The sequence below is a fragment of the Budorcas taxicolor genome, chromosome 15 (assembly GCF_023091745.1).
Source record: "Budorcas taxicolor isolate Tak-1 chromosome 15, Takin1.1, whole genome shotgun sequence".
Lineage (NCBI taxonomy): Eukaryota > Metazoa > Chordata > Mammalia > Artiodactyla > Bovidae > Budorcas > Budorcas taxicolor.
This window is the reverse complement of record NC_068924.1, coordinates 50702987-50725117: the sequence shown is the minus strand read 5'-3', so window position 1 is coordinate 50725117 and position 22131 is coordinate 50702987. Positions and strand designations below refer to the sequence as shown.

General features: G+C 38.8%; 1 protein-coding gene and 1 non-coding gene across 2 annotated transcripts in view; both read left to right on the top strand.

Annotated features, from left to right (window-relative positions):
* The window catches only part of FCHSD2 (FCH and double SH3 domains 2), a 240911-nt gene that overhangs the window by 42994 nt on the left and 175786 nt on the right, over nt 1–22131 (top strand). The gene's annotated exons all lie outside the window — the stretch shown is intronic.
* Nucleotides 10189–10295, top strand: LOC128061047 (U6 spliceosomal RNA). Its single transcript, XR_008200668.1, has one exon. It is a non-coding gene; the product is annotated as a U6 spliceosomal RNA (small nuclear RNA).

Sequence of the window (22131 nt, the reverse complement as noted above, 5' to 3'; positions counted from 1 at the left end):
CTTTGCAAATATACAAGTAGAGTTTTTAAAAATGGTATATATAGGTAGTTAATTTGATCATGGCATCTGGTCCCATCACTTCATGGGAAATAGATGGGGAAACAGTGTCAGACTTTATTTTTTTGGGCTCCAAAAGCACTGCGGATGGTAATTGCAGCCATGAAATTAAAAGACACTTACTCCTTGGAAGGAAAGTTATGACCAACCTAGGTAACGTATTGAAAAGCAGAGACATTACTTTGCCAACAAAGGTCCATCTAGTCAAGCCTATGCTTTTTCCAGTGGTCATGTATGGATGTTAGAGTTGGACTGTGAAGAAAGCTGAGCACCGAAGATTTGATGCTTTTGAACTGTGGTGTTGGAGAAGACTCTTGAGAGTCCCTTGGACTGTGAGGAGATCCAGCCAGTCCATCCTAAAGGAGATCAGTCCTGGGTGTTCATTGGAAGGACTGCTCTTGAAGCTAAAACTCCAATACTTTGGCCACCTCATGCGAAGAGTTGACTCATTGGAAAAGACCCTGATGCTGGGAGGGATTGGGGCCAAGAGGAGAAGTGGACGACAGAGGATGAGTTGGCTGGATGGCATCACCAACTCGATGGACCTGAGTCTGAGTGAATTCCGGGAGTTGGTAATGGACAGGGAGGCCTGGTGTGCTGTGATTCACGGGGTCACAAAGAGTCAGACACGACTGAGCGACTGAACTGAACTGAAGTGGAGCCTGATGGGCTGCCGTCTGTGGGGTTGCACAGAATTGGACACGACTGAAGTGACTTAGCAGCAGCAGCAGCAGCAAGCAGCATAATTTAAGCTTTAGTAATAAAGGAGGAGCATGCATTCTAGGATATTAAAAATCTGAAAGAAGAGAAGCAGTCTCTGTAAAATATTTTTATTAATTTGTAGTTATTAGCAGGAATCATGTAACACTGTTTCTTTGTGATGGAATTGAATTGTTACATTCTTCATAAAAGTAAAAAGGACATGCTTACTGTATTTAAGTCGTAGTGTAATGGAGAAATAGATCTATAAACAAATGAAACTAGCTCACCTGATTTTGTGTAAGAGAATCATTATCCATTGTTAAATGCATGTCTAGGAAGCATCACTACCAACAAAGCTAGTGGAGGTGATGGAATTCCAGTTGAGCTATTTCAAATCCTGAAAGATGATGCTGTGAAAATGCTGCACTCAATATACCAGCAAATTTGGAAAAGTCAGCAGTGGCCACAGGACTGGAAAAGGTCAGTTTTCATTCCAATCCCAAAGAAAGGCAATGCAAAAGAATGCTCAAACTACCGCACAAATGCACTCATCTCACACGCTAGTAAAGTGATGCTTAAAATTCTCCAAGCCAGGCTTCAGCAATACGTGAACCGTGAACTTCCTGATGTTCAAGCTGGATTTAGAAAAGACAGAGGAACCAGAGATCAAATTACCAACATCCATTGGATCATAGAAAAAGCAAGAGAGTTCCAGAAACACATCTATTTCTGCTTTATTGACTATGCCAAAGCCTTTGACTGTGTGGATCACAATATACTGTGGAAAATTCTGAAAGAGATGGGAATACCAGACCACCTAACCTGCCTCTTGAGAAATCTGTATGCAGGTCAAGAAGCAACAGTTAGAACTGGACATGGAACAACAGACTGGTTCCAAATAGGAAAAGGAGTACGTCAAGGCTGTATATTGCCACCCTGCTTATTTAACTTATATGCAGAGTACATCATGAGAAACGCTGGGCTGGAGGAAGCACAAGCTGGAATCAAGATTGCTGGGAGAAATATGAATAACCTCAGATATGCAGATGACACCACCCTTATGACAGAAAGTGAAGAAGAACTAAAAAGCCTCTTGATGAAAGTGAAAGAGGAGAGTGAAAAAGTTGGCTTAAACGTCAGCATTCAGAAAACTAAGATCATGGCATCCGGTCCCATCACTTCACGGCAGATAGATGGGGAAACAGTGCAAACAGTGGCTGACTTTATTTTTCTGGGCTCCAAAATCACTGCAGATGGTGACTGCAGCCATGAGAAGAAAAGATGCTTACTCCTTGGAAGGAAAGTTATGACCAACCTAGACAGCATATTAAAAAGCAGAGAGAGACATTGTCAAAAAAGGTCCAACTAATCAAGGCTATGGTTTTTCCAGTGGTCATGTATGGATGGTGAGAGTTGGACTATAAAGAAAGCTGAGCACTGAAGAAATTGATGGTTTTGAACTGTGGTGTTGGAGAAGACTCTTGAGAGTCCCTTGGACTGCAAAGAGATCCAACCAGTCCCTCCTAAAGGAGATCAGCCCTGGGTGTTCATTGGAAGGACTGATACTGAAGCTGAAACTCCAGTACTTTGGCCACCTGATGCAAAGAGCTGACTCATTTGAAAAGACCCTGATGCTGGGAAAGATTGAGGGCAGGAGGAGAAGGGGACGACAGAGGATAAATTGGTTGGATAGCATCACTGACTCAATGGACATGGGTTTGGGTGGACTCCGGGAGTTGGTGATCGACAGGGAGACCTGGAGTGCTGCAGATCATGGGGTTGCAAAGAGTCAGACATGACTGAGCAACTGAACTGAACTGAGTGCTCCTCAATAGAGCACTGCTTCAAAGTATTGCCCACGTGAGAGACGTTTTTGCACTTTAAATCACCAGTTCAGTTGAGTTTGAATTTGAAATTCATATCTGAAATCACTTATCTTTTCTCTTAATGTACATGTTATGTCTTTTATGATCAGCAGTCACATAGGTCTCTTGTTTTGTTGTATCTGAATATCAGTTCTGTAGTAAGTAGAACTGTCTGTTTCTTTGATGAATTCTTTACATAACCTGCAAAGTGGCTTCTGGATAAGCAGCATAGCCTTATTTTAAATCAGCTGGTCCCAAATAATGTAAAAATTGGGTGAAACTCCATCCAACCTTTTAATGTAATGTAAGAGTAAAAATAATGAACAGAAATTTGATTTTAATTTAAGTTTAAATTTAGTTTAAACTGCTGTTACTCTAACATAAATTGTTGCTCTTTCTAATTCTCTAAGTTGGTTTGCTTTATGGATTTTCTGAGAAAGCAGGAAGTGACCTAATGCTTTTGCTTTAAAAGAAGAAACCGTAACACTGTCCAGGAAATACTCACACCTCACTTCCCCACCTAGAGAGTCCTTGAATACAGTATTATATTTCCCTCGTGATTTATGTCTAGTACTTAGTACAATATCTCGCACATCATAAATACTTAAATAACATTTGATGGGTGAAATGAAGAATGCTTTTTTCATGTCTGCTATGAAAATTCCAACTCAGAATAGGAATCAATAAAATGTTATTTTTAAGCCAAAAAGTGATATTGCTAGAAAGAAAGAAAAGCATATCTTTTGACCATTAATTGATAGCCACAAGTGGCTTGTGTAATGTAAATTTCTCCTTTATAGTCTCAGAAATCAATCATTTAATGAAGTTGATATTTAAATAATTTGCAGAAACTCTATTTCTCATAGTAGGATTAAACTCTTACATCCAGTTAATGACATTTGCATTCAAATTTTAAAACATTGTATGTATATAATTTAGCAGAGTTATACTCTTAGTATTCACAAACTAATGTAAACTAAACATTGATTCAAGGAGTATTCATTTGTATTGAACTGTTATTAATGGTGTTAACTAATTTTAATGAACATATATTAAAATAATTTTATTTCTTTAGTTATGACTGCAGTGGGTCTTAGTTTGAGCATGTGGGGTCTTTCACTGTGGCCCGGGCTTTTTGTTGTAGCGCTTGAACTCCAGAGTGTATGGACTTAGTAGCTGCGTTGCATAGTAGTTGTGATGCACAGGCTCAGTTGCCCTGCAGCATGTGGGATCTTACTTCCCTGACCAGGGATTGAACCTGTGTTCCCTGCATTGGACGGCATATTCTTAACCTCTGGACCACCAGGGAAGTCTCCAAATAATATTTTTTAGTGACTTAAACATTAGAACTCGATGAGTTGTGAAATATAAGCAAGTGGTTACTTTTCAATAGTGTATTGGTTTTGCCATACATCAGTATGAATCCGCCACAGGTGTACACGTGTTCCCAATCCTGAACTCCCCTCCCACTTCCCTCCCCGTACCATCCCTCTGGGTCATCTCAGAGCACCAGCCCCAAGCATCTTGTATCCTGCATCGAACCTAGACTGGCAACTCATTTCTTATATGATATTATACATGTTTCAGTCTGACTCCTTAAAAATGATGAGTGCAAACTGAATGAGACCCCCCTTTTCTTCTATTTAATTTTCCATTGTGTGCTGTTAACTAGTTCTCTATTTCTGTTTTTAATTCAAATAATTTGTACTTGTGAAGCAAGTACAAATTTAATTTGTACTTGTGCTTCCTTTCAAATTCTTTCTTTGCAGCCAAGTGTATTGTAGTCACTAAAATTTTCAACTGTTGTCATATTGAGAGGATGTTAAAATGTTAATATGCTTAATTTTGTTCCCTTTTATTATTAATACATCTAATCATGCAGCAAAGTTGAAAAATATGTTAACACCCATATACCCACCTACCATTTAGTATACTTGCTATAAAGTATATATATACCCTACCATTTAGTATATTTGCTTTATCACATATCTATCCATATTTTGGTCTTTCTTTCATTTAGTATTCCATTTTATTTTTGATGTGTTTCAAAGTAAATGCAGACATCAGGACTCTTCCCTCTAAATTCCTCAACTAAGCTTTGTTTTGGAAAGATCTACTTTTCTCCTTTTCTATTTCATTCAGCATTGATGTTTTAAAACTTTTTCTTTTCTGTTTATTTGCTTTATTCTATTTACTTTTTATTATTTTTGTTATGACTGCACTGGATCGTCATTGCTCTGCATGGTCCTTCTCTAGCTGCCGCTGGCAGGGCTGTTCCTTGTTGTGTGCATGGGCTTCTCACCGCAGTGGCTGCTCTTCTTGCGGAGCACAGGATCTAGGTGTGTGTGGGTTTCAGTAGTTGCATCACTCAGTCTCAGTAGTTTCAGCATGTGGGCTCAGTAGTTGTGGTGCATGGACTTAGTTGCTCTGCAAAATGTGGGATCTTCCCACACCAGGGATGGGATCCATGTCCCCTACACTGGCAGGCAATTCTTATCCACTGTACACCAAGGAAGAAGTCCCATTCTCCCTTTTTAATATAGAAAACAGGTTGGCAAGCTGCAGCCATCTGGCTTGACACCTGCTTTTGTAAGTAAAGTTTTATTGGACCATAGTCAGTGCTCATTTGTTAATGTTATCTCTGGCTGCTTTCTTGCTGCACTGGCAGAGCTGACACAGGGATCATATGGCCTGCAAAGCCAAGAATGTTTACTCTCTGCCCTTTACAGAAAAAATCTGCAACCACTCATACAGAGGCCATGAAACTTCTTTCTAAATTCATTGATAGTAATTGTGTCAATCAAGGCATTCATCTTCTAGTTAGAAAGTTCCTATTTATGTTGGGCAAAAATCTTCTTTTCCAGGTAATCTTGGATGCATGACAGTCTTTTAGGAATTTGAAAACTGTGTGCTTGCTCTCATCTCTTCCTGCAAGTCTATGCACCACTCCTAGTCTTCCCAGTTGTAAAATTCTGTAGTTTATTCAGTTCACACTTAAATGACCTATGTAACTCAATTTTAAACCTTTCACCTATCTTGTTTCCTGTCATTATTCCTTAGACATTGATACTCAGATCAGAATCCAGTTTATTAATCCTATGGGTGTGATTGGCTCAGAGCAGTCTGTTTCTTCTATATTTTAATTTTTATTAAGTTTTACTATGCATTTCTTATATATTGTTCACCCAGTGATGTTATTACTGTTAATATGGGCTAAGGTGCATTATCCTTACAGGTAGCTATATTACATTAGTGGCTTTTATTGAACTTAAATTCAAAACCACAAAGTCTTTTATGTATCTTACTGTTATAGCAGATCTCCATTCTTTTCTGAACCCACAGCAGAACTTTTACCTTTGTGAGAGTCCACTGTATCGACATAGCTGACTTAGCCATTTTTATTGAGAAGTTTTTGTATCTTGTCTGTCATTCTTATGTTTTCTGTTTTTTTTAGCTGTCCTGTGAGAATTTAATAGTAGTTACTTCAGGTTAAAGCGTCTGCCTCCAATGCGGGAGACCCGGGTTCATTCGCTGGGTCGGGAAGATCCCTTGGAGAAGGAAATGGCAATCCATTCCAGTATTCTTGCCTGGAGAATCCCATGGACGGAGAAGCCTAGTAGGTTACAGTCCACGGGGTTGCAAAGAGTCGGACAGGACTGAGTGACTTCACCTCTTCACCTCACTTCATCATCACCTTGCTGTATGTGCACAATCATTGAACACAAGTGAAATTTTTGTGGGAGTTTCTGTTAGAACTTATGGTAAAGTGAATAATTTCTCAGCAAATAATCCTCTCCCATCCTTTTCCTTGGGCTGATATGTTCATCTCTGACTCACTGACTTTGGACTTGATCATATGGCTTCCTTGAGCCAATAGAATGGAGATGGAAGTGGCAGCAGGCAGTTTCTAAGATGAGGCTTTAAGAGCCCTGCAAAGTTTCTTTTAGCTCTCTTGTACTTTACCCATTTCCTACAAGAAAAAAGAAGATTGCCTCAGTTAATTACTGCCCCTTTGGATTGGGTTCCAAAATAAACGGTAAGTGAAGGAGAACTGAACTTGATTCACAAACTGAAAGCAGAGATTCTCCAGCCAAATCTGAGTTCATAAGAAATTTGTATTTAATACTGTAAGCCATTGGCATTTTTGAAGTTGTTTGTTATACAGCATTAATTCGCCAATAGCTGATCCTTATACGGTTAAGCAAGCCATTCTGTTTGTAGGGAATCGTCTCTGAAATGCCTATTACTTGTAAATAGCAAAGTGACACTAGACCATCTTGAACCCTGGGTGAAAGGAGATCAGAGGTAAATTTTGTGCTAAGATGCATGTCCATGGCAGGAGATAAGAGATCCTCTGAGGAAAGGGACTATAATTACTAAATTATACAGGATACACAGATAGATGCTACTGCTCTGGATTGTGCCTCAAATACTTTGGGCCATTTCCTTACTTATTTGCAGTTTGATTTGCTACCATTGTTTGGTTTTTCTACTTTTTTCTATTCTGTTTTTCTATTCCTCCTCATGTTCTGTGATGTTTTATCACTTTTGGAAATAGTACATGTTTTCACAGACTATAAGTAGTATGTAAAGAAATAACAGAATAAGACTATTGGAGTTTTAGTTCTGGCTCTACCATTTGTTAACACAGTCACTCCAAATAAGTTACTTAAACCATTTCCTCCTTTTCATAGTGAGGTTAATAAATAACTCACAGTTGCTGCTATGCTGAAATGAAATGACAGAGTCATTGGCTCAGAATCATTTGTATATAGTCATTTAGGAAATACTTATTGAGTGAACTTTGAGGAATACAGTGCTTTGCACATTATAAAAAAATCAATGCATTTTATGGCATTTTGATAATTACAGTCCTAGAAAGTACTTGTTGGTATTATATTGATGCCAGATGAAAAGAAAAAAGAATTCGACTTCTATCTGTGGAGTAAAGAAGATAAATATTTGCTGCTGGAAATCATGGAACAGTTTTATAGATGTGTTTTATGTTACATCATGGCTTAATACTTTATTTCAGGACTTTTCACAGTACCCTTGAATAGGTATTGTCAGTAGCTGTTGTCTTGTTTTTGTTTTCTTATTATTTTTTAAATTTTGGCTGTGCTGTGTCTTCATTGCTGTGTGCAGGCTTTCTCTGGTTGTGGCGAGCGGGGGCTCCTCTTCATTGTGATGCTCAGGCTTCTCGTCGTAGTGGCTTCTCTTGTAATACAGAGGCTCTAGTCACGGGTTTTAGTGGTTGTGGTGCATGGGCTTAGTTGCTCCGCAGCGTGTGGAATCTTCCTGACCAGGGATCGAACCCATGTTCCCTGTGTTGTCAGGCAGATTCTTATCCACTATACCAATAGGTGGTATTTTTTGTTCTATCTGAAGAACAGATATTAAGAAATAAAAAACTGCCTTTATTCATATAGTTCTATCTTTATTCATATAGTTACTCTTTATTCATACGGTTCTATCTATATGAATCCAAGGCAGAATATAAGAAGATTGTTTATGCTCTGTTCCCTCTTCTAGTTGACATTTATTCAGAATATAAATTCAAGTATATATCATGCCACTGAGTATTATGCATGATCATATTCTTTTTGTATAACCTTGGATAAGGTACAGTAAAAACAATGAGGCTAACAACTTTTCCCTCCTATTATTTGGGCATGTATCAGACATTTTGACTGGTTCATAGGAATCTTTTTGTTTTAATTTAAAAATTAGTTGTGATTGTAACAATTCACATATTACAGAGGCACATACACTAAAATCAATTGTCTTTTTTAGTTTCTTTTCAAATTCACCTCCTTTTGTTTGGTGTGAGTCTTTTTCTTGCACAGGGGAGGTATTGATGGGCCAGACCTGAATGTGGCTTGCATTATTTCTTCCCATTTTCCATTTGCCAAAACTTAGTCAAATGATCATATCTAATTTAAGAGGAGGCTGGAAAGATCTCATCTGTGTGTATGCCTTGAAGGAGGGGAAAACATGGATACCAGTAAAGCTAGCAGTCTCTGCTATATGTTTGATTTTAAAATTCAGAAATATTATTTTTATTCTGAAAATATTGTATCTATCCATACTGTGATGGACAGGGAGGCCTGGCGTGCTGCGATTCATGGGGTCGTAAAGAGTCGGACACGACTGAGCGACTGAACTGAACTGATACTGTCTACTGCTGAGTCAGTGTTTTAAGAGAACAATAATAATTGTATGTCATTTAACTGATTAATTCCTTCAGTTACACAAATGGTCAATGGGTCTGGTAACCCAAATAGCAAGGAACAACTAAAGAAATAGAAATTTTAAATGATATATTTTAAATTCTTAACAGGTTGCCCAGAAAAGTAGGTGGAGAGTGATAAATATTTGCTTATGAAAGCTAATAATATTTGCATTCACTACTTAATAGAGGCTTTTAATGATTTAATCTATGATGCAAACAGTTTTGTCCTATACCTAATAGAAATCTTGTGCATATTTCGTTAGATATATAACTGAGTGTTTGATTTTTTAAATGATTATGTAAATGGTATTATGATTTTAAGTTCCACTTTTCATTGCTGGTTTGTAATAAAGTAAGTGACTCTTGTGTATTAACTTTGTATCCTGCAACCTTATTGCAATTATGTGATTAGTTCCAGAGAGTTTTTTTGTTGTTGATACTTTAGGATTTTCTGCATAGACGATCACGTCATCTGCAAACAAAAGGCAGTTTTATTTCTTCCTTTCCAATTTGTATACCTTTTATTTCTTTTCCTTGTCTTATTACTTTAGCTAGTATTTCCAATATGATGTCAAAAAGGAGTAGTGAGAAGGGACACCCTTGCCTTGTTATCTTATCAGGAAAGCTTCAAATTACCCACCACTAAGTATAATCCTAGTATTTATCAAGCTGACAGAATTCCTGTTTATTCCTAGTTTGCATGCATGTATGCTCAGTTGTTTTAGTTGTGTCTAACTCTTAAAACCTATGGACTGTAGCCTGCCAGGCTCCTCTGTCAGTGGGATTCTCCAGGCAAGAATACTGGAGTGGGTTGCCATTTCTTTCTCCAGGGGATCTTCCCGACCCAGGGATTGAACCCCGGTCTCCCTCATTGTAGGCAGACGCTTTACCGTCTGAGCCACCAGGGAAGCCCTGGTGATAGATTATATTAATTGATTTTCAAATGTTGACTCAACCTTGCATACCTGGGATAAATCTCACTTGGTCATGGCATATTTAATACATCATTGGGTTCAGTTTGTTAATATTTTATTCACAGTTTTTGCATCTACACTCATGAGTTTAAATCTGTAGTTTTCTTGTAATGTGTTTGTCTAGTTTTGGTATTAGGGTAATGCTGGCCTCATGGAGTAAGTTAGGAATCATCTATTCTGCTGTGTCCTCTGAAAGAGATTCTAGAGGATAAAGCTCAACATTCAGAAAACTAAGATCATGGCATCTGGTCCTATCACTTCATGGCAAAGAGATGGGGAAACAGTGCCTGACTTAATTTTTCTGGGCTCCAAAATCACTGCAGATGGTAATTGCAGCCATGAAATTAAAAGACGCTTAGTGCTCGCTTCGGCAGCACATATACTAAAATTGGAACGATACAGAGAAGATTAGCATGGCCCCTGTGCAAGGATGACACGCAAATTCGTGAAGTGTTCCATATTTTTGGAAAGCATGTACACCCGTGGTGGATTCATGTCAATGTATGGCAAAACCAATACAGTATTGTAAAATAAAATAAAGTAAAAAAAAAAAAAAAGACGCTTACTCCTTGGAAGGAAAGTTATGACCAACCTAAACAGCATATTAAAAAGCAGAGACATTACTTTGCCAACAGAAGTCCATCTAGGCATGGCTGTGGTTTTTCCAGTGGTCACATATGGATGTGAGAATTGGACTTTAAAGAAAGCTGAGCACCGAAGAATTGATGCTTTTGAACCGTGGTGTTGGAGAAGACTCTTGACAGTCCCTTGGACTGCAAGGAGATCCAACCAGTCCATCCTAAAGGAGATCAGTCCTGGGTGTTCATTGGTAGGACTGATGTTGAAGCTGAAATTCCAATACTTTGTCCACCTGATGTGAAGAGCTGATTCATTGAAAAGACCCTGATGCTGGGAAAGACTGAGGGAAGGAGGAGAAGGGGATTACAGAGTTTGAGATGGTTGGATGGCATCACCGACTCCATGGACATGGGTTTGGTTGAACTCCAGGAGTTGGTGATGGACAGGGAGGCCTGGAGTGCTGCAGTTCATGGGGTCACAAAGACTCGGACACAACTGAGCGGCTGAACTGAACTGATATAATTTCTTCCTTAAGTGTTTGGTGGAATTGAGCAGTGAACCCATCTGGACGTGGTGCTTTCTTTTTTTGGAAAGTTGTTATTGATTCAGTATCTTTAATCAATCACTTGAACATCAATGATTTAAATGTACCAGTTAAAAGACTGGATCAATAAATAAGACCCAACAGTATGTTGTTGACAACAAATGTATTTTATATATATGTTTGTGTATATATGTGTGTGTGTGTGTGTGTATGTGTGTATTCAGGGGAGGCCTATTCATATTGTTTATGTCTTCTTGTGTGAGTTTTGGGCCAAATTGTGTCATTCAAGGAATTAGTCCGTTTCTTCTAGGTTATTGACTTTATGGGCATAGAGTTACTCATTCAGTTTAGTTCAGTCGCTCAGTTGTGTCCGACTCTTTGTGACCCCATGAATCGCAGCATGCCAGGCCTCCCTGTCCATCACCAACTCCCAGAGTTCACTCAGACTCACAGCTATCAAGTCAGTGATGCCATCCAGCCATCTCATCCTCTGTCGTCCCCTTCTCCTCCTGCCCCCAATCCCTCCCAGCATCAGTCTTTTCCAGTGAGTCAACTCTTCGCATGAGGTGGCCAAAGTACTGGAGTTTCAGCTTTAGCATCATTCCTTCCAAAGAAATCCCAGGGCTGATCTCCTTCAGAATGGACTGGTTGATCTCCTTGCAGTCCAAGGGACTCTCGAGTCTTCTCCAACACCACAGTTCAAAAGCATCAATTCTTCGGCGCTCAGCCTTCTTCACAGTCCAACTCTCACATCCATACATGACCACTGGAAAAACCATAGCCTCGACTAGACGGACCTTAGTCGGCAAAGTAATGTCTCTGCTTTTCAATATGCTATCTAGGTTGGTCATAACTTTTCTTGCAAGGAGTAAGCGTCTTTTAATTTCATGGCTGCAGTCACCATCTGCAGTGATTTTGGAGCCCAAAAAAATGAAGTCTGACACTGTTTCCACTGTTTCCCCATCTATTTCCCATGACGTGATGGGACCGGATGCCATGATCTTAGTTTTCTGAATGTTGAGCTTTAAGCCAACTTTTTCACTCTCCTCTTTCACTTTCATCAAGAGGCTTTTTAGTTCCTCTTCACTTTCTGCCATGAGGGTGGTGTCATCTGCATATCTGAGGTTATTGATATTTCTCCTGGCAATCTTGATTCCAGCTTGTTTTTCTTCCAGTCCAGCGTTTCTCATGATGTACTCTGCATATAAGTTAAATAAGCAGGGTGGCAATATACAGCCTTGACGTACTCCTTTTCCTATTTGGAACCAGTCTGTTGTTCCATGTCCAGTTCTAACTGTTGCTTCCTGACCTGCATACAGATTTCTCAAGAGGCAGGTCAGGTGGTCTGGTATTCCCATCTGTTTCAGAATTTTCCACAGTTTATTGTGATCCACACAGTCAAAGGCTTTGGCATAGTCAATAAAGCAGAAATAGATGTGTTTCTGGAACTCTCTTGCTTTTCCCATGATCCAGCAGATGTTGGCAATTTGATCTCTGGTTCCTCTGCCTTTTCTAAAACCAGCTTGAACATCAGGAAGTTCATGGTTCATGTATTGCTGAAGCCTGGCTTGGAGAATTTTGAGTATTTCTTTACTAGCGTGTGAGATGGGTGCAATTGTGTGGTCGTTTGAGCATTCTTTTGCATTGCCTTTCTTTGGGATTGGAATGAAAACTGACCTTTTCCAGTCCTGTGGCCACTGCTGACTTTTCCAAATTTGCTGGCATATTGAGTGCAGCACTTTCACAGCATCATCTTTCAGGATTTGAAATAGTTCAACTGGAATTCCATCACCTCCACTAGCTTTGTTCATAGTGATGCTTTCTAAGATCCACTTCACTTCACATTCCAGGATGTCTGGCTCTAGATGAGTGATCACACCATCGTGATTATCTGGGTCGTGAAGATCTTTTTTGTATAGTTGTTCTGTGTATTCTTGCCACCTCTTCTTAATATCTTCTGCTTCTGTCAGGTCCATACCATTTCTGTCCTTTATCGAGCCCATCTTTGCATGAAATGTTCCCTTGGTATCTCTAATTTTCTTGAAGAGATCTCTAGTCTTTCCCATTCTTTTCTTTTCCTCTATTCCTTTGCATTGATTGCTGAAGAAGGCTTTCTTATCTCTTCTTGCTATTCTGTGGAACTCTGCATTCAGATGCTTATATCTTTTCTTTTCTCCTTTGTTTTTCACCTCTCTTCTTTTCACAGCTATTTGTAAGGCCTCCTCAGACAGCCATTTTGCTTTTTTGCATTTCTTTTCCATGGGGATGGTCTTAGTAGTATTCCTTTATTATCCTTTTTATGTCCATAGGATCTGTAGTGATACTCCCATCTTTCATATCCTATATAAGTAGTTTATATCCTCTTTTTTTCTTAGCCTGGCTAGAAGCTTATCATTTTAATTGTTTTTTTTCAAAGAACCAGCTTTTAGTTTTATTGATATTCTCTGTTGACTTCCTGTTTTCAATTTAATTGATTTGTTTTCTAAGTCTTATTATTATTTTCTTGTACTTCCTTTGAATTTAATTTACTATTTTTCCCCCCTAGTTTTCTGAGGTGAAACTTAGATTATTGATTTTAGATATTCTTTTTATTTATTTTATTGAAATAAAATAATTTATTTGACTTACAATGTTGTGTTAATTTCTGCTGTACAACAGAGTGATTCAATTATATATATATATATACACACACATTCTTTTTCCTATTTTTCCATTATGGTTTATCACAGGATATTGAATATAGTTCCCTGTGCTATATATAGTAGGACCTTGTTGTTTGTTGATACCATATATAATGGTTTGCATCTGCTAATCCCAAATTCACAATTCATCCCTTCAACCCCCCACCCCCACCCCAGGAACCAGAAGTCTGTTGTCTGTGTCTGTGAATCTGTTTCTGTTTCGTAGATAAATTCACTTGTGTCATATTTTAGATTCCACATATAAATGATGTCATATGATTTTTTTTCTTTTTCTGAGTTAACTCACTTAGTATGGTATTCTCTAGGTTCATCCTAAAACATATGGAAATTAAATAACACACTTTTAGATAATACATGGGTCAAAGAAGAACCTCAGGAGAAATCTGAAGAGAAATGTTAAAATATGTTAAACTAAATGAAAATGTAAACAACTTATCAAAATTTGTGGGATACAATGATAACAGAGTTTAAAAGGGTATTTATAATATTAAATGCATAACATATTTTCATTGTGGTCTGAAAGTCATTGTGTGATTTCTGGTCTTTAAAATATTAAAATAAGTTATGTTTTATGGTCTACCGTGTGATATGTCTTGGTGAATCTTCCATGTGAACATGAGAAGAATGTATATTCTACTGTTCTTGTATGAAATAGTTTGTAGATGTCAGTTATTTGATTGATGGTGTTATTGAATTCTACTGTGTCCTTCTTGATATTCTGCCTGCTGAATCTGTCCATTTCCAACAGAGGGGTGCTGGGGTCTCAAAATATGATAGTGGATGTATCAAAAAAAGAACATTATTTATTTTAACAGAGGCTAAAAAGCAGAGACATTACTTTGCCAACAAAGGTCCACTAGTCAAGGCTGTGGTTTTTCCAGTAGTCATGTATGGATGTGAGAGTTGGACTGTAAAGAAAGCTGAGCACCGAAGAATTGATGCTTTTGAACTGTGGTGTTGGAGAAGACTCCTGAGAGTCCCTTGGACTGAAAGGAGATCCAGCCAGCCCATTGTAAAGGAGATCAGTCCTGGGTGATCATTGGAAGGACTGATGTTGAAGCTGAAACTCTAGTGCTTTGGCCATCTAATGCAAAGAGCTGACTCATTTGAAAAGACTCTGATGCTGGGAAAGATTGAGGGCAGGAGGAGAAGGGGACAACAGAGGATGAGATGGTTGGATGGCATCACCGACTCAATGGACATGAGTTTGGGTAAACTCCGGGAATTCATGATGGATGGGGAGGCCTGGCGTGCTGCGGTCCATGGAGTTGCAAAGAGTCAGACACGACTGAGTGGCTGAACTGAACTGAATTACTTTACAGTGTTGTGGTGGGTTTTGCCATACATCGACCTGCATCAGCCATGGGTGTACCTGTGTCCCACCATCCTGAACCTCTTCTTGCAGTTCTACTAGTTTTGTCTCATGTGGTTTAGTGCTCTGTTGTTAGTCATATGCATATTAAGCATTGTTATGTCTTGATGAAGAACTGACCCTTTTATCATTAATGCCCTTACTTATACCTGATAACTTTCCTTGCTTTGAAGTCTGCTCTGTGTTAAATTCATGTAGCTACCCTTGCTTCCTTTTGATTAGTGTTAGCATAATGTATTTTTCTCCATCCACTTACTTTTAATAAGTGTCTTTATATCGAAAGTGGGTTTCTTGTATACAACATGTCATTGCATCTTATTTATTGATCTACTCTGACAGTGTCTATCTTTTACTTGATGCATTTAAACCACTGGTGTTCAGAGTAATTATTGATATTGTCAAATTTATATCTAGCATATTGGTTACTATTTTACTATTTTTCCTGCTTTTTGTGGTTTTGACTGGGCCTTTTATATTATTCCATTTTTGTCCTTTCTTAGCATATTAGTTATATCTCTTTTTAAAATTTTTTATTGTTTGCCCTAGAGTTTGCACTATATTGCTGCTGCTGCTAAGTCGCTTCAGTCGTGTCTGACTCTGTGTGACCCCCATAGATGGCAGCCCACCAGGCTCCCCCGTCCCTGGGAGTCTCCAGGCAAGCCACTGGAGTGGGTTGCCATTTCCTTCTCCAATGCATGAAAATGAAATGTTAAAGGGAAGTCGCTCAGTCGTGTCCGACTCTTAGTGACCCCATGGACCGCAGCCTACCAGGCTCCTCCATCCATGGGATTTTCCAGGCAAGAGTACTGAGGTGGATTGCCATTGCCTTCTCCGTTGTACTATACATTTATAACCAAGTCTAAACTCTAAGCCTACTTCCAAAAACCATTATACTACTTAGTGGATAATGTGAGTCCCTTATAACAAGAAAATAATCATAATTCCTCCTCCCATCACTTGTACGATTCGTCTCATTAACTTATAGATAAGCATACTTAAACATAAGTATACACAATAGAATTAGTTCAGTTCAATCGCTCAGTCATGTCTGACTCTTTGTGATCCCATGGACTGCAGCATGCCAGGCCTCCCTGTCCATCACCAACTCCCAGAGCTTGCTCAAACTCATGTCCGTCAAGTCAGTGATGCCATCCAACCATCTCATCCTCTGTCTGTCCTCTTCCCCTTCCGACCTTCAATCTTTCCCAGCATCAGGGTCTTGTCAAATGAGTCAGTTCTTCACATCAGATGGCCAGAGTTTGGAGTTTCAGTTCCAGCTTCAGCATCAGTCCTTCCAATGAATATTCAGTACTGATTTCCTTTAGGACTGACTGATATGATCTCCTTGCTGTCCAATGGACTCTTAAGAGTCTTTTCATCACCACAGTTCAAAAGCATCAATTCTTCGGCGCTCAACTTTATCATCCAAATGTCACATTCATACATGGCTACTGGAAAAACCATATCTTTGACTAGACGGACCTTTGTTGGCAAAATAATGTCTCTGCTTTTGAATATGCTGTCTAGGTTGGTCATAACTTTTCTTCCAAGGAGGCAGCATCTTTTAATTTCGTGACTGCAGTCACCATCTGCAGTGATTTTGGAGCCCAAGAAAATAAAGTCTGTCACTGTTTCCATTGTTTCCCCATCTGTTTGCCATGAAGAGATGGAACCAGATGCCATGATCTTAGTTTTTGAATGTTGACTTTTAAGCCAGCCTTTTCACTCCTCTTTCACTTTCATCAAGTGGCTTTTTAATTCTTCTTTGCTTTCTGCCATAAGGGTGGTGTCATCTGCATATCTGAGGTCATTGATCTTTCTCCTGGCAATCTTGATTCTAGCTTGTGCTTCATCCAGCCTGACATTTCGCATGATGTACTCTGTATATAAGTTAAACAAGCAGGGTGACAATATATAGCCTTGACGTACTCCTTTCCCAATTTGGAACCAGTCTGTTTTTCCATGTCCAGTTCTAACTATTGCTTCTTGACCTGCATAGAGATTTATCAGGAGGCAGGTAAGGTGGTCTGGTATTCCCATGTCTTTAAGCATTCTCCACAGTTTTTTTGTGATCCACACAGTCCAAGGCTTTGGCATTAGTCAATAAAGCAGAAGTATATGTTTTTCTGGAACTCTCTTGCTTTTCTGTGATGAAACGGAAGTTGGCAGTTTGATCTCTGGTTCTTCTGCCTTTTCTAAGTCCAACTTGAACATCTGGAAGTTCTTGTACTGTTGAAGCCTCACTTGGAGACTTTTGAGCATTACTTTACTAGTGTGTGCTGCTGCTGCTACTAAGTCACTTCAGTTGTGTTCAACTCTGTGCAACCCCATAGACGGCAGCCCACCAGGTTCCCCCGTCCCTGGGATTCTCCAGGCAAGAACACTGGAGTGGATTGCCATTGATGAGTGCAGTTGTGTGGTGGTTTGAACATTCTTTGGCATTGCCTTTCTTTGTTTTTGGAATGAAAAGTGACCTTTCCAGTCCTGTGGCCACTGCTGAGTTTTCCAGATTTGCTGGCAAATTGAGTGCAACACTTTCACAGCATCATCTTTTAAGATTTGAAATAGCTCAACTGGAATTCCATCACGTCCACTAGCTTTGTTCGTAATGATCCTTCCTAAGGCCCACTTGACTTCGCATTCCAGGATATCTGGCTCTAGGTGAATAATCACACCATTGTGATTATCTGGGTCATTAATATCTTTTTTGTATAGTTCTTCTGTGTATTCTAGTCACCTCTTCTTAATATTTTGCTTCTGTCAGGTCCATACCATTTCTGTCCTTTATTGTGCCCATCTTTGCATGCTGTGTTCCCTTGGTATCTCTCATTTCTTGATGAGACCTCTAGTCTTTCCCATTCTGTAGTTTTCTTCTATTTCTTTACATGATTATTGAGAAAGGCTTTCTTATCTCTCCTTGCTATTCTTTGGAACTCTGCATTCAGATGGGTATATCTTTTTTTTTCTACTTTACCTTCAGCTTCTTTTCTTTTCTCAGCTATTTGTAAGGCCTCCTCAGACAACCATTTTGCCTTTTTGCATTTCTTTTTCTTGGAGACGGTCTTCATCACTACCTCCTGTACGATGTCATGAACTTCTGTCCATAGTTCTTCAGGCACTCTGTTTAAGCATATAGAATAAGAATAGTTCTTATTTCCACTTTGCCAGACAACATTTATCTTATGCCTACAGATGCAGTGGTCAAAAGTTAATCCATTTCTGTATATATCTTATTGATAAGTGAAGGTATAACCTTTAGAGGAGACTTGGTATTGATAGGAAAGCAGAGCAGAGGTACACAGCAAGGAGAACTTAAGGAAGAGGGTGGAATAAGCTGTGTATGCTATCTGAGAAATAGACATCAAACCCAAGGACACATACACAGCCCTCCCGATTGCCACCCCTGCCCCCGAATACATACAGTATATAGCCTTTTCACACTGGCGTCTTTCACTTGGTAATATGCACTCCAGACTCGTCCATGTCTTTTCATGACATGTGTTTGTGTATGTGTGTTTTTAGATCTTACACATATTGTGGTGGTAGCCTTAATGAAAGCACTTTGCCTACACCAAAAAAAAAAAAAAAAAAAACCTGCTTGTTTTTCCACATGACTGCAGAACAATTATAGCTTCTACTAGGAGCCCTTCTCCTGTTCCTGGGAAAATAACTGGGTTGGCTGGCATTTGCATAATCGTCTTTAGGGCTATTGTGGGTGGGTTTGGACTGCTGACACAGAGCTGCAGACTGGCCACCTGTCCAGAACTTGGCTTTTGTGCAGTATTATTATCTATTTCTTTATAGTGTTATTTCTGAGTGATGAATAATTTGATTAAAATATTATAAACCATTAGGAAATGTTTATGTTGAACTTAATTCTTCCATTTAGGGGAGAGAGAAATTTCCTGTCTCTTCCACTGGCACAACTATATATTTTCATGCCCCCTCTGGCATAGTTTTGTAACTGCCTTTGTGAAATTATCCTCATGAATATTAATTAGGGATGTGAGAATTTTAAAGGAAACTTCAAAATGATTTGTATTCATTCTTCTATAAATTATAAATTAAGTATTGTCCAATGTTTTGTACGAGTCCATTTCACTTATGTGGAATAGTTAAACATTTGAAGTTATCAAAAGAAGAAATATCTAAGGTCTTGAAATGCTAACCAGTCCTACTTCATTCAGTTTCCTTGATAATAATGAATCCCATAACTCATTTAGGAAGTCTCTGTCCAATAATGCACACATTGCTGTTTTCACTAATTTTATTAGTCATCTGTATTCAGTCTATGATGGGAAATTTTTGTTGTTTTTTTAAACCTACATGTAACGTAATATTGGTATTTCTTATACATAATAACCAACTGAATTAGATTTTTATGTTAAAGTTAATCTATAATTGATTGACCCTATAATCATACTATGTAAGGGAAGTCTAAAAATCAAAGAAGCAATCAGTGACTTAATAAGCATTTTTTAAAAAAATTACATGCCAGAATTATTTAAGGACAATATTTATATGGTTGTGACAGTCACTTCTCTTAGTTGTCATTAAATATTTATTGAATGAATTAAAGATTGAATACTGCTAAGAGACATTATTAAATACCTGTAGTATACATATCAGGATCTTCCCTGATCAGGTACTTTTTTTAGTATGCTATTTCATTTGATTAATGCGAGTCTGTTTTTTTAGGTAGATGGTATTCTTATTTTTTAATAGACTTAAGTTTTAGGAGTTTTAGGTTTCCAGTAATTTTGAGCAGTAAGTTTAGAATTCCCGCATATCCTCTGCCCTTGCACATTCATGGGGCATGTGGGCATATGACTTCCCTGACTATTAACATTCTACACCAGAATGATACATTTGTTACAGCCAGTGAACCTCCATTAATATTATCATCACCTAAAGTCCATAGTTTACATTAGGGTTAACTCTTCATATTATACAGTTTATGGATTTTGATAAATGTTTGGTGACATGTATCCAGCATCATACTATCACACAAAATAATTTCAATGAGCTAAAAATTATCTGTGCTCCACCTGTTTCCCTTTTATCCCTCCTAACCCATGGAAACCTCTGATCTTTTTACTGTTCCATAGTCTTTATTTTTCTAGACTGTCATATGGTTGAAATCACACACAATATAGCCTTTCAGCTTGCCTTCTTTCCCATTATGATATCTAAGTTTCCTCTGTGTTTTTTCTTACTTGAGAGCTCATTTCCTTTGAATGCTCGGTAATATTCCATGGATATGCTGCAGTTTGGCTTCCCTGGTGGCTCAGAGGGTAAAGAGCCTGCCTGCAGTGGGGGAGACCCAGGTTCGACCCCTGGGTTGGAAGATCCCCTGGAGAAGGAAATGGCAATCCACTCCAGTATTCTTGCCTGGAAAATCCCATGGACAGAGGAGCCTGGCAGGCTACAGTCCATGGGTCACAAAGAGTCAGACACGACTGAGTGACTTCACTATGTTTCAGTTTGGTTAGTCATTCACCTATTAAACTATGTATTCACTTACTGATTTTACAAATTATTAAATTGAAGCTGAGATCAAGTAATTTGTCCAAGTTCACATGTATATTAATAATACATAATCTAAATCAATGGTCTCTAGAACAGATTGATTGTTCACACTGTTGGGGATGTACAAGATGGTTATATACACAATAAGGGATTTTTACAAAACTCTTACTGTTTGTTTGCCTTTGTTGCACCGTATAGCACTTTCATCTAATTGGATTTATTGATGATATTCTCTAATTTAAACTGTCTCACAAACTGTACAAATAGCTTTAAAATATCACTGATATAGCTTTAAAATTTAGGAAAAGTCATTGAAGATAATTCTAATAATGCAAGAATGTGCAAACACCAAGAAAAAAGCAGAGATAACATTTCTTTTAAAAACTCTTTATCAGCATAAGTATAATGTAAAAGTGATGATAGCCCACATAGACTGGAAAAAAGCAAGCCAAAGATAAATTGAAATTACATAGAAGACCATTTGATAATGGATTTATAACCAGTTTTATGCGGGGGGCGCTCCACAGAAAGAGAGAGGCAGTGGAACTTCCCTCAGCAAAGCCGAGGGGTCCCGAGGAGAGGTGAGCCTGCTGTCCGCCAACCCAGCCCCTCGGTGAGCAAGAGACAATCAGACGCGACCGGGGTTCCGTCTAAGCAGTTCCGCTTTATTCCCACAAACTCTTGGTTTATATAGGCAAGCAAGGGGGTTCTGTGAGGGACCTCCCATAGTTGCACCAATCACGTTAAAGGTCAAATTATAATATGCCATAGTTGCACCAATCATGTTAAAGGTCAAATTATAATATGCATATAAGGTCAAGTCGTCATGAGCTTAACAGGAGTCTATGGTAATCACGCACTGTCCACGTGTACAGAAGTCAAGAGAGCCAATCAAAAACTTTAACATAGACCACGCCCCTATCTCTTCCATCAGACGCCATCTTGGCTTCCAACCGCAAAAGCTAGCCCCTTTTTTTTAAGGTTTCCCACGTAGGGCCCCACAGTTTTATAGTTTTTATAGTTCATAGTTTCTAAGATGGTAGGTGTTGTGAGAGGCATCAGAGGGCAGACACACAAACCATAATCACAGAAAACTAGTCAGTCTAATCACATGGATCACAGCCTTTTCTGACTCAATGAAACTAAGCCATGCCGCGTGGGGCCATCCAAGATGGGCAGGTCATGGTGGAGAGGTCTGACAGAATGTGGTCCACTGGAGAAGGGAATGGCAAACCGCTTCAGTATTCTTGCCTTGAGAACCCCATGAACAGTATGAAAAGGCAAAATGATAGGATACTGAAAGAGGAACTCCCTAGGTCGGTAGATGCCCAATATACTACCTGGAGATCAGTGGAGAAATAACTCCAGAAAGAATGAAGGGATGGAGCCAAAGCCAAATCTACCTCATTTAAGTGGAAACTGTATAGTATTTTTCTTTCTTTGCCTTCTTTCATTTAGCATGATGTCCTCAGGGCTTATTTGTATGATAGGTGTGCATCAGAATTTCTTTCCTTTTTACAACCGAATAATATGAAATTGTTTGTATATACCACAGTTTGTTTATCCATTGGTGGA